The 16,537-nt window shown below is 38.5% G+C and overlaps 1 long non-coding RNA gene across 1 annotated transcript; it reads right to left on the bottom strand.

The window, feature by feature from the left end:
* Positions 1–6,461: 6,461 nt before the first annotated feature.
* Positions 6,462–10,065, bottom strand: LOC135413815 (uncharacterized). The gene is made up of 3 exons (XR_010430398.1): positions 9,755–10,065; positions 8,297–8,417; positions 6,462–6,519 (listed from the first exon to the last, which is right to left on the bottom strand). It is a non-coding gene; the product is annotated as an uncharacterized LOC135413815 (long non-coding RNA).
* Between the last annotated feature and the right edge of the window lie 6,472 nt (positions 10,066–16,537).

Raw genomic sequence — 16,537 nt, 5'->3', positions numbered from 1 at the left:
AAGAATGAAAAATGAACCCAGCAAGTCATCTGAATACAGAGGGAGAGAAGAAAATTCAAATTTAATCTCGGACTCAGATCAGTCACCTTCTCTCCACATGAATATTTCATAACTATTTGGAAATCCTTTTTGTAAAATAATACTTTTATTTGCTTTAAAACTTCACCTGGTTAAAACTGATTTTGAAGCAAGAGGTTGACATAAATGGGTCTCCATTCAGTGGTATGAGGACAACACAATTAACACCCTCAGCTCTTTCCTTGGTCTGCACTATCCACTGCAGTTCAATGCCTTAGCAAATGCCTGTCCTATAACACACTACTCTGAAGTTACATGAAGGTAATAAGGGATGCCTCCATTAAAACACAGAAAACACCTCTGCTTCCATGAACAGTAATAGCCAGAAAAACCCTGTAGCAGGAGCAGATAACACCTGCATCCCAGGAGCGCTGACAAAAATAATATGTGTACTTATAGGGGATATTTTTTCTTTTAACCAAATAAGTCTTACATTCTTCAGAACTTTGTTTTTCAAAACACCAGCTTTCCCCTCCCCCTGAGCAGGAAACAATTTTTCATCATTTTACAGCACCTTCTTCTTAGGAAAGCAAGAGCTCAGTTCAGTGCTGAATCACACTGAACACGACACCTTTGAAAGTTGTTTGACTATGCATGATTCCTGATGAATCACTTGCTTTCATGCTGAGCTGAAAGCCAGGCTTTTGAACTGAGTTTCTACTGCTTGCACACTCTCAGGTTCCAAAATTGCACAATTTTGCTGCTTTTGGCTTACAAATGGAACAGCAACAGCAAGGCAGACACCTCCATCGCAGGGTCATCTGTCACTCTGCATACTACACTAACTCCTTTTGGTATCAAGTTAGGAGTGTGAGGGGACTCTATAAATAAAGTCTGACAAGTGGGGGCGGGAGGGGAAAGTCCACCCAATTTGTATTGACAGTTTCTGCTCATTTCCTCTTTTCGTCAGCAAGTTTTATAATATACAGTCTCACAGAAGACAAAGAAATTTTGTTGATGAAGGCAATACATCCAATCAATATGCTTTAAATGGATATTATCAACTTACTGATTTGGCCATTTAAAATTTCATCATATTTCTCAAGTTAAAAATTGGGACCTATGACAGATAGTAAAAATGGATTACAGGCTTTGTAAGAGATGCTCCTGTGGCACTGAGAAAAACAGGATGGCCTTTGGAAACAAAAACCAGAATTCTACATTTGAGATCCGAAAACCTTTGAGGAAATCAAAACTTGTCTTTCCCACTCCCATGTTTTGTTTTGGGGTTTTTTGTGGGTTTTGTTTAGTTGGTTGGTTGGGGGTTTTTTTGTTGGTTTTTTTTGTTGTTGTTTGTTTGTTTGTTTGTTTTTTGTTTGGTTTGGTTTTTTGGTTTTTTTGGTTGGTTGTTGGTTAGGTTGGGTTTTTTGCCTATCCTTCTGTATTTATAATATTTAGCATGTGCTAAACATTTATCACAATCATGATAAAAATTTTTTTGTACCTATCTTTTGTAATTCAATACTTAGTTAAAAAAAAAGGTAGAGGGTAAGAAAAAAAAGGAAAAAATATAAATCATCTTTGCTCAATTCGCTTGGTAAGCTTTGTATCTCATATGTACCCTATACACTTTTACAATTTAAAATAAAAGATTTTTTTTTAAAACTCCCTGCAGGAAAACAAATAATTTTTCTCTGTGAGAATACATAAGCCATATGTAAAATCATGCCTCCTGTATGCAACAGAAATGACTGACATAGCATCAGAACAAACCAATATATAGATGAAAAAAAGCTTCCTCTGGAGATCAACCAGAGGCAAGTACATTAAAAACCTACTTTTTTTTTTTCTCTTCAAACAAAGTCTTTTTTATTTCAGTGGTTGCTTAATATTAAAATGCAAAAGAATTTCACTTATTTGGAACCAGAAATACTGACTACTTTCCATCTGGCCATGTTAATCTTTCATTTTCTTCTACTCAGTAGCAGAGCAAGAGAGGAAAATCCCTTTTTTTTGCCCTATGGACTGATGATTATTGGTACACTGCTAGGATATGCACATTTAAACACTCAGTTTTAAGCCAGGTCTCCTCTTCCAGTCAAAGTCCTTTAACTCCTGGGCTGTTTCGAGTAGGTTAGGTCCCCCAACCATGGCTTCACAACAAAATTGCATAAGAAATTGAGTTATCAGTTTGTGATGGCCAAACTCTGAACACAGTCACCAGCTCCATAGGAGATCCAGGTGTTATCCTGCCCATTTCTAAATCTACCTTGAAGTCATAAATGCATATGCAAAACTGTGGAGATGTCTCTTGCAATCATGAATTTAGGCATTTAGAGTCATCACTGTTATTTTCTGAAGGTAGGTTTTGGAGCATTTCTGTTTGATTGGGTGGGGTGTTGATTCTGGTTGGGGGTGGTGGCAGCGAGGTTTTTGTATATTATTGTCATCCCTATTCTTTTCTCATCTGGAAATCTACCTATATTTCTTTTGTTTCTCAGACTTTTCCAGCTTATTTGGAAGCACTTTCTGAAGTTGAAATCTTGATTCCTTTTCTAAGACTTCATCAGCTTTGGTATATGCAGTGGGTTGACCCTGGCCCAATATCAGGTACCCACTAAAGCCACTCTCTCACTCTCCCTCTGCAACTGGACAGAGAAAAGAGGAAAAAAAACAGCTAAGGACCATGAGCTGAGATAACAGCTGGGAGAGGTCAGTGGCTGATTACCTTCATGGGCAAAACAGACTCAAAGTGGGAATCGTACTTAAATTTATTACTACCAGGATAAGTGCCAAAGAGTGAGAAATAAAACAGTACACTTTCCTCCCACCCCTCCTTCCTTCCACGTTCTCCCTCCTCACCCCCAGCAGTGCAGGGGGATGGGGAACAGGAGTTGTGGTCACTTGTTGTTCTGTTGCTGCTCAGGGAGAGGAGTCCTTCCCCTGCTCTCGTGGGGTCCCTCCCATGGGAGACAGTCCTTGATGGACCTCTCCAGCATGAGTCCATCCCTCAGGCAGCACTTCTTCCTAAACTGCTGTCCCGTGGGTCACTTCTCCATGGGGTGCAGTCCTTCACAAATTAGCTGTACCGGGGTGGGTCCCTCACAGGGGCCACAAGTCCTACCCGGGAAAAACCTGCTCCAGCAGGTCTCAGGCAGGACCCTGTTCCATCTTGGGCCTCCCATGGGGTCACAGCCTCCTTCATGCATCCACCTGCTCAGCATGGGCTCCTCCATGGGTGCAGGTGGGTCTCTGTGCCCTGATGGTCCCCCATGGGCTGCAGGGGCACAGCTGCTCCACCATGGTCTGCACCGTGGGGTTCAGGGGCCTCAGCTCCAGCGCCTGGAGCACCTCCTGTCCCTCCTTCTGCACTGACCTTGGTGGCTACGTTGTTCCCATGTTCTCACTCTGCTCTTCCCTGGCTGGAATTCTTTTTGCACAACAATCTTCTGTTCTTGAATATGTTATCACAGAGGCATTACTGTCACTCCTGATTGGCTTGGCCTTGGCCAGTGGCAGGAAGCCCATCCTGGAGCCGGCTGGCATTGGCTCCACGGAACAGGGTAAGCTTCTAGCAGTTTCTAACAGAAGCCACCCCTGTAGCCCCCCCGCTACCAAACCCAGCCACAGAAACCCACTACATTATACTACAGAAATCCTCAGCAGCACAGACTTAAATAAGAGTAGTAACAGTACACAGAGCACCAGGTATAGACAGATTACACACACCCCTCAACATACATATTTACCAGTTACTCTAAAAGAAATAACAATACTAAAGAAATACTTGAGCTGATAATTTTAGTGAAAGGTTTAGAAAGTAACAAACTAATAATTTGGGAAAGGTTATCTGTGAAAAAATCCCCACCCTACTTCCAAGCCTATCAGCACTGGGTACGGAACTACTGTGATGCAGAGGGCAGATTGGACACACACTCCCTCCAGAAATACTTTTTCAATGGCTGAAACACATGGAACACAGTCAGAAGTCAGAGCCCAAACTACAGCCATTTATTAAAACCTCAGAGCTGTAATCCACCTCCCAGATCTTGCATCTCTCCACCCCATCCTTATTTTGCTCAGGCATGCTCATGGCACTTGGAAACAGGAGGGAGACTTGCTTTCCATAAACCCATCTCATCTTTTCTGATCTCCCCTAAGTTTACTATTTGTTATATAGTGCAAAATTGTATATTGTGAGAAATGTCTATTAATTATATTCACAGTACATTAAAAAACTTGGTGAAAGTCACACCTACACACAGCATGGCATATTTAAAAGAAGATGAAGAGGACTCAGCTTCACAAACATTTAATGAAGGTTTTCTGACAGCTTGGTGGAAGACTTCCAAAGCAGCTTTTGTGCAGAGTGCTTTCACCTCGCACTCAAGTCATGAGGACTTAAAGACCCCTCATAATAGAGCCAAAATCAACACACCAGGAAGCATGTAATCATTTCTTTTCCAGGGATAATTACTAGAAGGAACTGGAGTTTAGTGTTTCTCTGCACAGTCTTCTCAATACAAACTTTGATGTCAACTTTTCTTCTTGCTAAATAATGTCACTGCCAAGCAGACATAGCCTTTGCTACAGCATTAGGAAATATCTGGATCTAGATATCATTTCAAGAAGGCTACAGAATTTTGATAACAACAGACACTTACTAATATATTAAATTTGATAAATTTTCTATGACTTAAAACAAATAGATTAAATTTAGACTGATTTTATAGAAAAAATTTGTATGAGATTCACTATGCTTAATACAAATAAAAAGGAATAAAAGCAAGAAAAGGCAACAGAAGTCATGCCCAATGACAACATCCTTCAACAAATATGTTTGGAAATACACAGAGCTAAATCACCAAATTAATAGAATTTAAAACATGACAAAAATGAGAATTCCTAAGAAACTCTGGATTATTTTTTTATACACTAACATAGAGCGTATCCATTCTTCAAAATGCCCACCTGCAAATGTCCCATCAGATTCTACTTGCAGAATAACAAATTCCATAAGTTCTTCATGTTTCCAAGGGTAAAAGTCAGTTATCAGGAAGTCTAACGGATAATTCTTAACCAGAGATAGATAAACAAAACTTTTGAATTATTCAGAAGGGGTTAGAGAAGAAAGACTGCAAGTTTTTATTTCCTCTACAAGGCATCCCTTTCCTTACTAAGATCTCTCTAACAAAAAAAAAAAAAAAAAGACTAACAAAATCCATACTCAAGATTTAAATCAGTGCCTGGAACTCATCTATGACTTTTTAGTATAGTTTATGCAGTTTTAATGAGATCACATATAGGTAACTGATTAAAAAGTAAACAGGAGGAAGTAATCTTAGGTACTTTCAGTATTGTAATGTGGTTAAAAAGTCTTGAGGTAGATCCTTGCAGCAGGGGCTTTGGAGATAGCTCCTTTAATCATCCTCCTGATAGGTTTAGGTGGGTTGCCATGGGGAGGTGATGCAAAAAAACACATCCTCACCCTCATTGAAATAGTAATTAGCCAACTTTAAAACACTTAATTGCTCTGGTAAAAATACTAGTACTTTGCAATTACATCAAATCTTTCATCAAAAAGGCCCTGGGCAAGTAAATGAACACATAACGTTCGCCTCATTAGACAGTGAAATTTTTTCTGGGAATGCTTATACAAACCAAACCAAAGACTGTGTTGAGCATTAAGTACCATATTTCCTGGTACCTTCAATGCTTTGTAATCATTTAATGTGCTCCAAGAACTGGTCATGCATTGGACACCCCAAATAACTCATACTGCACGTGCCTAAGTAACCAATACCTGAATTAGTTCAGTTACATAGGTCTGCAAGAGCCCAAAAGAAAGCAGAGCTATTTGTAAATGTGTTTGCACGTGAAAGATGGACATTTCATGTATTTTCCTTATAATTTTTTAATACCTTCTAGAGTAATGAAGTCCAGAATTTACAGGAACAAAACTTACTTAAGATTTTCTTTTTAAAATTTATTAAAGTTTCACTAAGATACGTGGGAGGGGAAAAAAAAACCAAACCAACAAAACAGAAAAAAGTCACAGAAGTGCTTGCTTTCTTTTTCAAATATTTTTTATAAAATAAGCTGTAACATATGCTAGGCACTTAAATAGCCAAAAAATCCAAAATGCTTCTCACTTATCTTTCTAAAAATGCTGGTGGCTACTTAGGTCTTCATTTCCATTTGTGCAAGAAGTCTGAGTGCCAGTATAAAAAGTAATACCATATGTCAAAATAAAGCTTTAGAGATAAAGGGAGTGGAGAGGATATCCTTCATTAATTTTAATTGTGCAAAGACTTTTCTTACATCTACTTGGTTAATTATGAACATACTTGTAATTGGCCAACAAGAAGAAGAAGAAACTTCTCAGAATTTTCCAGAATTTCAAACAGTGTATCCAAAAAGAAGTGGAGCACAAAGGGATGCTTACCTTTTCAGAATAAAATGCAAAGTTGAATATTCTTTTTTTCCCCCTGAAGATGCAGGCTACAAGAGACAATAATATTTTCAAAATAATGTAGCTGTTTCAAACAAAGTCAGGTATATGCTTTTCAGTATCCCATTTTATGGAATTCAATACCCTTCTAACTGCTGAATATTTTGTTTATTCTCGCTGAACATATTTTTAAAATATCATCCAGTTAAAAAAAAACAGGGGGGAGAGGGCAGGAGTTCACTCAACACATTTTATTTCCCGGAATTTGAGAGTCTAAGACAATATTGCAACACCCGTAGTAAAACAGCAAATCCCAGTGAACCACTTGATAAGAATAGAAGGGTATTTCTTGTTTGAAAGCAAAACTGATGTCACACAACTGATTCTTATGCCCAAATTCTCCCAAGCATGAGGAGGCATATCCCCATCTGGCCTGGCTGGAAGCCAGGTGCCCAGATGATCATTCCCAAGCAGCCCACACAGATCCATCCCTTGGATGATGAGGAACACAAAGGTGCTGACACCCAGTCCTTGTTACTACCAACACCTGCAGGTCTAGGGGAGTCCCTCTGTACCCTGTTGGAGCCACTGGAATATCTCTTCTTCCTAAGGCCAAGGATTTCCTTGCTTTCTCCCTCCTGGGTGTCCAGAAAAGCAGCACGAGGCATATGCAGTGCTCAGGACTTACAGACCAGCTCACACTGTGCCGATAGCTCCGGTCACTCCAACAGCCCTTCCCCAGGGTCTGCTCCTCCTGTGACTTCCACACCTGCCCTGGCACTCCTGTCAGAACTGTCTGTAAGAGGCTCTTGAAATAATCTAATGTAAACTGAAGGGTAGGCATTGATGCCCATTTTACCCGCCCTGTTATCCTACTAATGCCTGCCATCATCTGGAAACAGCTCCATCTATAGATAAATAGCTTTGATCGAATTGGTACATCTGTTCCCATTTTACTTGCAAGCACAAATGTGCACTTATAAAAGTGTATTTAAATATCACATTCCAGCTCTTCATTTCCTTTTGGAAGCACACTAAGCTCCTTTTCTTTATTTACCCAGTTTCAACAACTGCTGGTTTTTTTCCCATTTACTTTACATACACACCCACCGCCCTAAAGGACTGGCAGTGGCTGTAGTTTAACAATCTTCTGAGCCAGCTTTACATTTAGAATATGTACTGATAAGCTTTTGTTTCCTTCCAGATGTAGGTTACAATAGATAAAAGAGCAATATCTTTCATAAAAATCAAAACAAGTTACGACTTCAGAACGTGCTGCATGGCCAACAGGGATAGATATCTATGCTGCAGAGCATTCCCAAGCCCCAGCACGTGTGTTGGCCTTTTCTCAGCTTGTTATCAGAACGCATCTTGGACATGAAGAACACCAGCTCTCCTTTTCTGGAAGGGCAACCACATGTGAATGATGGAAAGGAACCACAAAATGCTCAGAATGACCAGTGTATGACGACACAGTGCTCTGTGGCACACATTTGCCCTAAAACCTTGGTGCCTTGGACCCTCCAAGACAACATTCCTCATGTTGTATAACTGCTGCATTGGGCACACAACCGATCCAGCAAAAACTGACAAACAAGATGCACAGTTCAACTCAGTTAAGCTTCTGCATAGGTGATTATTTTTGTTTCTGTATTAAGTATCACTATATTAAGTTTAAGCCTAGAATAATATATTCTTATTTCATATTGCAAACTTATCAGCATCTCTAAATTTCCGTGATGCCTAAGGAAACCAAATAGTTGCAGGAATGACATGTTCCTAAAGGATAATTTATATCTTCTAAAATAGTTTATGTTGTCTCTTTACCTTAGTTGTTCTGTGCCTATCAAAACCACCTGAAATCAGTCTTAATGGCTATTCCATCCTTCTCAGGCATAGCAAGGATTCAAGATGTTTGTATTTCTACAAGTGTTCAACTAGGATACGTCTACGTGCAAGAACAATGTGTTGGGAAAAAATTTGTTTCTTCCATTTTACCTTCTAATGCACACTCATCACATAAGTTCTCAGATTTTATTTCTTTTGAACAAGAAGTATACACCTTTACATGTTTTTTTTATTTTTACCTGCTCACTGTTTTGGTACCAATAGTAAATAATTGCATCATTCATCTTCTCCTGCTTCTCTTTATATTTACAGAATCAATAGACTAGAAAGACCAGTAGCATCCACATCTCTAAAAAATGAATGTGTACAATGGTATATAGAGAATGTCTCATCTGTTTAACTTTACTGTTCTACTGTTTATTCTCAAATGTTGACAGCTTTATTTAGTTCTAACCATTTATGTTTACAAAGGGATCAGATGAATAATATCTTCCAGAGGAACAAGAATTCAGCAGGCAAGTACCTGAGGCATTTTTGTTTTCCCCCACTTGTACTCAAATTACACAGCCAAAATTTCTTGAGAGTTAGGACTCTGGCTTTATTTGGAGGCTGCTTGGCATTTTTTTTTATTTGCTAAAAGTGTCAGCTTGAAAGTAGGGCAGTGGGTCTGCCCAGAGGATCCCTTCTCAAGAGATAGCACACTTGTGCTGTTGCCCTGTGAAAGTTGATCAGAATAGTCAGCTTAACCAAAAAGCATCTTTTAAATATGAATTTTGTGAAGGCAGCGCCTCTGTTTTCTAAGTTACTTAATTCAAAGTTAATGCCTTTTCCTGAACTGTTAATTAAGTAAGAGATTGTGGCTTTCTGACTTGTTCTATAATGATGCAAAAAGACCAGTGTTCAAAATTCTAGGCAACTTTTCCACAGCATTATTGAAAAGTAAGTTTGAAACACAGATGCAGTGTAGCTTATTTACATTTACAAGCAGCACCAAATGAATATTTATCCAATGATCCTGCAGCTCTCCAGTTAAGGGGTTCATGAGCTTCCACAGTAAGTTTTTTCTGCTAAAAAATCTTAATGATACTGACATATTTGTCTCTTACTATCACTTCAGCCTTTTTCTTCTGCCAAAGATAGTTTCTCTCTGCAATCCTTCAGCAATTAATTTGAAAGCTTTGCTACATAACATTCCCCTTGCCATATCCTCTTAAAAAGCTGCAACTGTAAAATTCCTTGAGGGATGGTTTCCTGTTGGTTTTCTCTTTGTCCGTGTTCCTGTTGAAAGATTGACACTTGTATTTTTCTCTAATTCCCTACTGCTTTTGGTCCTCCATTTTCTCAGATTTACAACCCTCTACTGTTCTGTTCAGCCCATGTTTCCTTCCAGCTTCCCATTCTTAAACCATTTTTTTTTCAAGTGACATAGAAGCATACTTACATGTCTCCACTACTGATTGCTTCCCACTTCTGCAACAACTGGCATATTGGGTATGATCTCAGAACTTGGTGGATTGCATAAGCTGCTCTACTTCTTAGGGAAAACATATTGAGATAATTAAAACAGCACTTTAAAAAGAAAATAAAAGTGAGGGCTAACGTGTGGTGCTGCTGGAAACACCTGTGTTGGCCTCTAATGCATCTTAAGAAGTATTTGTGTCTAATTCGAAGATATTTTCCATGATACAGTAAAGTCTCCATAACCTAATTTATTAACACAGTGGTTTTGAAGCAACTGGTAAAAATAATGCTGATAAAGTGATTTTTTTTCACTTACTCTGGTACTAAGAATCTCATTCATGTTTCTATTTTGTTAGAAATTATATCAGCCTGCTATTGCCTTACTTAGAAGACAGGCAAAAAGTACTAAATTTCACAGTATATCAGTGTTTCTGAATAAGAGAGAACACACAGTAATAACAAGTGGGTAGGATACAAAAAAAATATCTGTTAATATACTGAGGTAAGCATTCTTTTCTGAAAATACTTCAGTAATTTTGCTTCCTAGTGACATTAGTCTTATAGGCTTTTCTAGTATGATACTTTTTTTTTCTCTTAAAACACATTTTCTTGTTTCAGGAGAGTTCATAAAATATTTTCATATGCTTGCAATCACTAAGGAAATTTAAATACCGTGCAATGTCTGGTAGCCCATAAATTTCCCTCTCTGCCCCAAGCATCACATGTCCTCAACAAAGAGCTCTTTGAAAAATACTTAAAATTTATACAATTCTGCCAGCATCAAGAAACAGTTTTGGAAAGTCTGCAATTGCTTAGAGAAATGTCAACAGTTTTGCCTTATGGGAGGTGATTGTTTAGGACTAAGCACTGAAAAACAAAAGGCAAAAGACACTGAAGGAACTGTATAAAACATACAATAAATTCATTAGAATAAACCAAGGCAAGGTTTCAGTTTGGCAAGTTCTACTTCATTTATGTATTAGTGGAAAAACAAAGTCTAGCAATTGTCAGAAATGCATTTGATTGAATTTTGTGCATATTACTTAACTATAGTTCTGAAGAAACTCAAATGATACTAGTCTCCTTTACACATAGGCATAAACACAAATGAACGAAACCCAGCAAAATGTCATACAAATTGCAAAGAATGATCTTCCAGTTCATAACAGGAAATATTTGTAGAAATATAATGGAGGAGAAAGATTTCACATCAGTAATAGTGGATTTACCACACTGGTACTTTTTAGCCTGGCAACAAAACAGTTATTAAATATTTTAGCTAAAAAATTATAATTCTTTATAAACAATCCTTGACTTCTGCCAACACATATGTTCAGGGGTGTGTTTGTGTGTTCTCACATGTATTCAGCTATACAGAGTTGTAAATTGCTTTGATATTTGCCAGCTTAGTTTCTGACTGCAGCTGATATTTTAGAATATTAATTGTTTTAGTGTAACTTCACAAACAGTCACTCTACCAAATCAGGTCCGTCTGCTTTATTCACAAGTCATTTTAGTGATTATTCAGTAAATATGTCACTGCTCAAAAACCAAAAGTCAACAAGGAACCAGGAGTGATCACAATATGAAGTAGATGTGCCAAGTGACAGACACATTTTGAAGAGCAGGTTGTCTCAGTGTCTCCCACTTTTGATTTTCAACCAACCCTATTCTTCCTGATTACTCAGTGCCAGCTGTCAACTGTCGCTTGCCCGGGTGGCAAACAACTTACTGTGTAATTGATGGAAGTTGTCTGTTCAATTGCAGTGAAGATCTGACTTGAAATACTGGCAGGAAATGCTGAGCTTTAAGATGTTCTGGGAGGATTTCTTCTTGTTAGTGCACTGATTTGATGACATAACCAAGCCACATCCAGGGAACAAAGGTCCCAGGGGGCAGTTGGTATCTTGAGCAAGGTGAGACAACCCACTGCCAGGTGTTAGGTTATCCCAAACACACACTTCAACCCCCTTGCCTTCAAGGAGGAGTAGGAGCTCAGGTTTGCAGATAGCACAAATCCATGTAGCAACACAGATTTTAATTGACTGATGATTTAGCCTGAATTTCTGTGAAAGACCACTTTTTCCAAACCATTATTAATATAGACTGTTTTCTGCTGTTTGCAAAGTATTTTTCACTGAAGAACTTCAGGAATACAGTAAAGGATATTTTGGTCAGTTCTGATGTGATTTCATAATTGAGAAATATTTCAAATATGAAAAGAAGACTTGAAGCAGTAGCTAAAATGTAAGTTTAGTAGGTATTTCCTCTCTCTTCCTTGACTAAAAATAAAATTGTGTTAGAAAACTGTATTCTGGGTATCATTCCTCTCCTGAGCACCTGTTCAAGAAGACAGATAAATCCACACCAGCGGGTTGTGTCTGGTGTGAACTAGACTAGTTTAGCTGCCATTTTCCATTATTTGCATTTTTTAAGCCTTTCTGGTTTGGTACAGAACATGCTTCTTCCTGAGAGTATAGTATGAAAAGCTAATTAGAAGGTAACACCCATAAAAAAGAAGAGATGAATTCCTAGAGCATTTTGTGTGAGTGTTGGCATGTTTCATTTGTGTTTGATGATCAGTTACACATACATAGATGGGAACAACTTTGCCATGAATCAACCCTAAGCAGCAGTTTGTACATGAGCACATTCAAAATTCGCATGCCTCAGCATTTCAAACACAGAGTTCATTTGCTAATACAGGGATTACAGTCTCTGGAATGTAATTACATGTGTCTACTTGGAGAACAACACAAACTATTTTTCCTTGCCTTCATTTTACTATACCAGAGTAAATTAGACACTGAGATGTTTCAAACACATCAATTACATTCGCCTCATTAGGTCTGGGGAAACTATCTGCTGGGCATGCAAAGGTTTGAAAGGAAGGGAGATGCCAGAAGTAGCATGGGCAACACATGAAGCAAAAAGATGACAAAACTGAGAAGCACATGAATAGATGCCTTTAATGGCTACAGGTAACATCAAGCAGCTGTATATAGCTTGGCATTTCTCTACAGATAGACCAAAGATAGAAAGAAAAATTCATTGGTCTTTTATTTGAAGAGTTGTGCAATATAGCAATGCTCTTGCTGTACCACCAACACATTTGAGGAGAAAGAGGAAGAAAGAGAACACCAGGTCCATAATAGAAACAGCATGAGAGGGGGGAATGGTAAAGTTTTCTTCACACTCACATCAGTCAGGAACTAGAAGGACTCAGAATAGGAGTGTAGGACAAACCACTATAAATTTTGAGCCAACAGGCACACTGTTACTGGAAATTAGCATTACTTCTATAGGAGTTCAAAAGAGCTTTGGAGGAAAGTAATGAAATAGAAGAAAAGGCAGAGGCTCAGTTATTTCTTTCATATAATATTGTTAAATTACTCTATCACTAAAACCGTCATCATGTGTAAGATATCACAAACAGAAAGACAGAACATCCAATTAGATGAATTAATGACATTTAGGAGTAGATAAACTCTCTTCTCCCATTACTGTAAGTGTAATTTTACACCACTGTTATATCAGGTTTTTCATTTCTTTTCTTTCCTCTCAATCGATTTCAAACATGTCATTTAAAAGTGTGTAAATCTTTTTACAGAAACAAATTTGGTCCCACTCATGCCCTGCTTAAGTTGCTCGTTTGCATAGATGCCATTTCAAATGTGATTTATTAGTAAAATACATGCTTTAATGACTTGCCTTGTTTCTTAATTTTTAAGCCTGGGTTGATGAAGGCTTTTCTGTGTTAATGTTTTCAGGATCTTATTGCCTTGTATGTGCAGAACAGTGGCCATTAATCAATGCGGTTCACTTAGTTAAACTAACAACTCCCAATTGTCCCAGCATTTGGGCAGGCAGCAGCTTTTTAGGATCAGCCTTAACTGCCTGCTGCAGAACTGCACCCAAGTTGAGCTGGGACTGGTGTCACCCTCATCTCCCATTCGGAGTGAATCACATGATAAGGCAGCACAATAAGGATGGACACACAAGACTGAAAGGCATAGAAGAGGGGAAGAGGCAGCAGACCCTGTTCTCCATGCTCCAGGGGGGTTGCTCTCACTCTGTAATTCTAATTTAAACCATGCCTTTTCATCTTCAATCCAGGGCTGCGAAAGCAGCAGGAAAAGCTCCCCCCCATCACCCCCATCTCATATGCTGGGACTATCTTAATATTAAACCTACTTCTACTGCACTGTCAGAACAGCTGTCTGAACCATATCAGCATTTTGCACGCATTGTAAACTCAGGGAAAAGAAAAATAAGTTAATTGAAAATGTGCTGCAGTTTGTGCCAGTCTTGTTCATGTCATCCTGAAAGAATTCCCACCCATGACACATACTTCTTCAAGTATTTACAATTTATCCGTGACACTCAAGATTTCAATTACACAAAAAGTGTTGTTTCTTTACAATTGCATGGAAACCCAAGCTTTCCCAGTTATTTTGTTACTGCAACAGGTTTGAAAACCAAGGAAGACGGGTATGAAGTAAAATTTAGATTAAGTTAATTAAGATTAGTTTGCAATCTTGTGCAGAGGGGTAGAACCAGGAGAACGTTATTGAGTACAACAGCAAGAACAACATTTTTGCTTTAAAGTCTGCAATTCAACCATTTTCTTAGTCAAAGCAAAGCTGCAGAGTTTCATTGCTGGACTAGTATTACAGTGGTTACTGTAATAACCAACACTAACAGAGGGTCTATTGCACAAGGTGTGGTACACTACAGAAGGCTTTTTGAAAACTGAAGAACTGCGACTCAGACATCTAACCCATGTTACAGAAAATATAAACAGTGAAATGCAATCAGATAAGCCCCTCCGACATCAACCATAAGACTGCCCAGGGGACTGGGATAACTCACGTGACCCCAAACAGCTTTAAGTTTCCCCAGCAGTCATTACATCGCCAGATACTAACCTGTCAGCAAGGGATCATTAAAATTCTGCCAACCTTCCTCTTTTCCCCACTCCTAAGCGCCAAACAAACCCTTTAACGGGTTTTGCTTTTCAGAACTTCCCATTCCTTAAAATAAACCAAGCAACCAATGATGGCAACAACAGTGTAATTGAATTCAAAAGATTCCTTGTTGTTAAAGGAATGAAGTCATTCATGCCAAAACCTGTCAGCAAACTATGAATGATTTTACAGTTATGGTTCTTAGAACTTGCAATATGTTTTTTCATGTTCCTCCTAGCCATTTTGGAACATGAAAATATTGAAATATAAAAATAAAGAATATTACTATTAAGTTTTTCTAATGAGTCCCAAAACAGAAAGATGTCCAGAAAAATAAAATTTAAAAAAAAAAATCAAATGATTGGTTTGGAGGATAAAAGATTTAGAATTCAAAAATAGACCAGTGGTTATCATCAGCATTTATAGTCTTCCAATAATTGATAGGAAAGAATTCACTGCTGGAGCCACAAAAGACTACATTATTCTAATCATTACAGAGTAATTACCTCATGTAAGTATATAACCAAACTTTGCTCATTTACAAACTGGAGAGCAGCAGAGAAAGATGAATGGTGGGCTTGCTTCTGCTTATTAGAGACTTTTTTGTGTCAATGTGTCAAAGGCGAAGAAACTAAAATCCAGTAGACATAAGTCTCCAGAGAGCACAACAAGTCAGGGATTTTCTGATGAAAGTTTTTTCCATAAAAATTGGATTGCCTGAAGGAATGTATGAACCAGTTTAGATGAGAAGAACATTTCTGATTCAAAGAGGGAAAAGGGGAGAAAAAAGCCCCTTTTCCCTTATCTCTAAATAAGTAAAATCTGTAAAAATTAGAGCACATAACTGGAACACAGAACAACTCACCGAACTTCATCCCAGAAACCTGTCCTAGTCACTACTAAGCTGCCAAGTAAATTTGATCGTTTTTCTGGGGAAACAGAATTAAAATAAAGAGCAGAGAAGAAAGTAAGAGACATCTAAGGAAACCAGCTGACTGCTGGTCACTGTGGTCACCTTAGATGTGAAAAATTAAGTGCCAGTACACCTAATCAAGATAGAGTCAGTCCTTTAAAGTTCAAGCAGGTACCCTGCCAGCTTGGGTAATGACAAAAATAAGAACTGGCCTCTCGCCTTTCATGAAAAAGTTTGAGATTTCCTCAGTGTATAATGACATAACAATAACAACGGAGTCTTGAAAAGCACCAGCAGGCAGGAGCACCTAAAGACTCGGTTTTCCACGATCATTGATACGCATACTCAGTGTGAGGTCAGTCATACAAGAGACTGCACAAATCCTACAGAAAGTTTGTATTGGAGTGGCAATTTGGCTACAGACTGTAAGGCTGATTTTGTGCAAGGCTGTTCTGGTTTAAGACAAAACTACTGTTCCTGTCATTTTGCTTTGCCAGAAGGCAGAAGAAAAAGGGGCTGAGACACCAAGACAAGTATCTGCTTCTCAGAGCACCCCTCCACACACAGCCCCACTGGTGTCCCCAGCTTAAGCCAAGGTCCACATAAAGAAAAAATAATCCCCTTATTTCACTGCTCCCAGATGCCTGTTTGCTTTTCTTTCACTCAGTGCAAAATACCAACACATGGAGATGCTTTAAAACCTTGCAGCCTCGATTTCATTCTTCCCACATGTATTGGGCCAAACCACTGAAAGCCAAGCCATGACTTCCTCCACATTGGAGTAAACAGAGCAGCATCAGAGTAGTGAGTAGAGATGCTCTAAATTCAAACAGACTGAGCTGAAGTAAGACTATCATGCTTAACTAGTCTAATTAGAGT

The sequence above is a fragment of the Pseudopipra pipra genome, chromosome 4 (assembly GCF_036250125.1).
Source record: "Pseudopipra pipra isolate bDixPip1 chromosome 4, bDixPip1.hap1, whole genome shotgun sequence".
NCBI lineage: Eukaryota > Metazoa > Chordata > Aves > Passeriformes > Pipridae > Pseudopipra > Pseudopipra pipra.
Note: the sequence above shows the minus strand (reverse complement) of the source record. Positions and strands in the feature narration are given on the sequence as shown.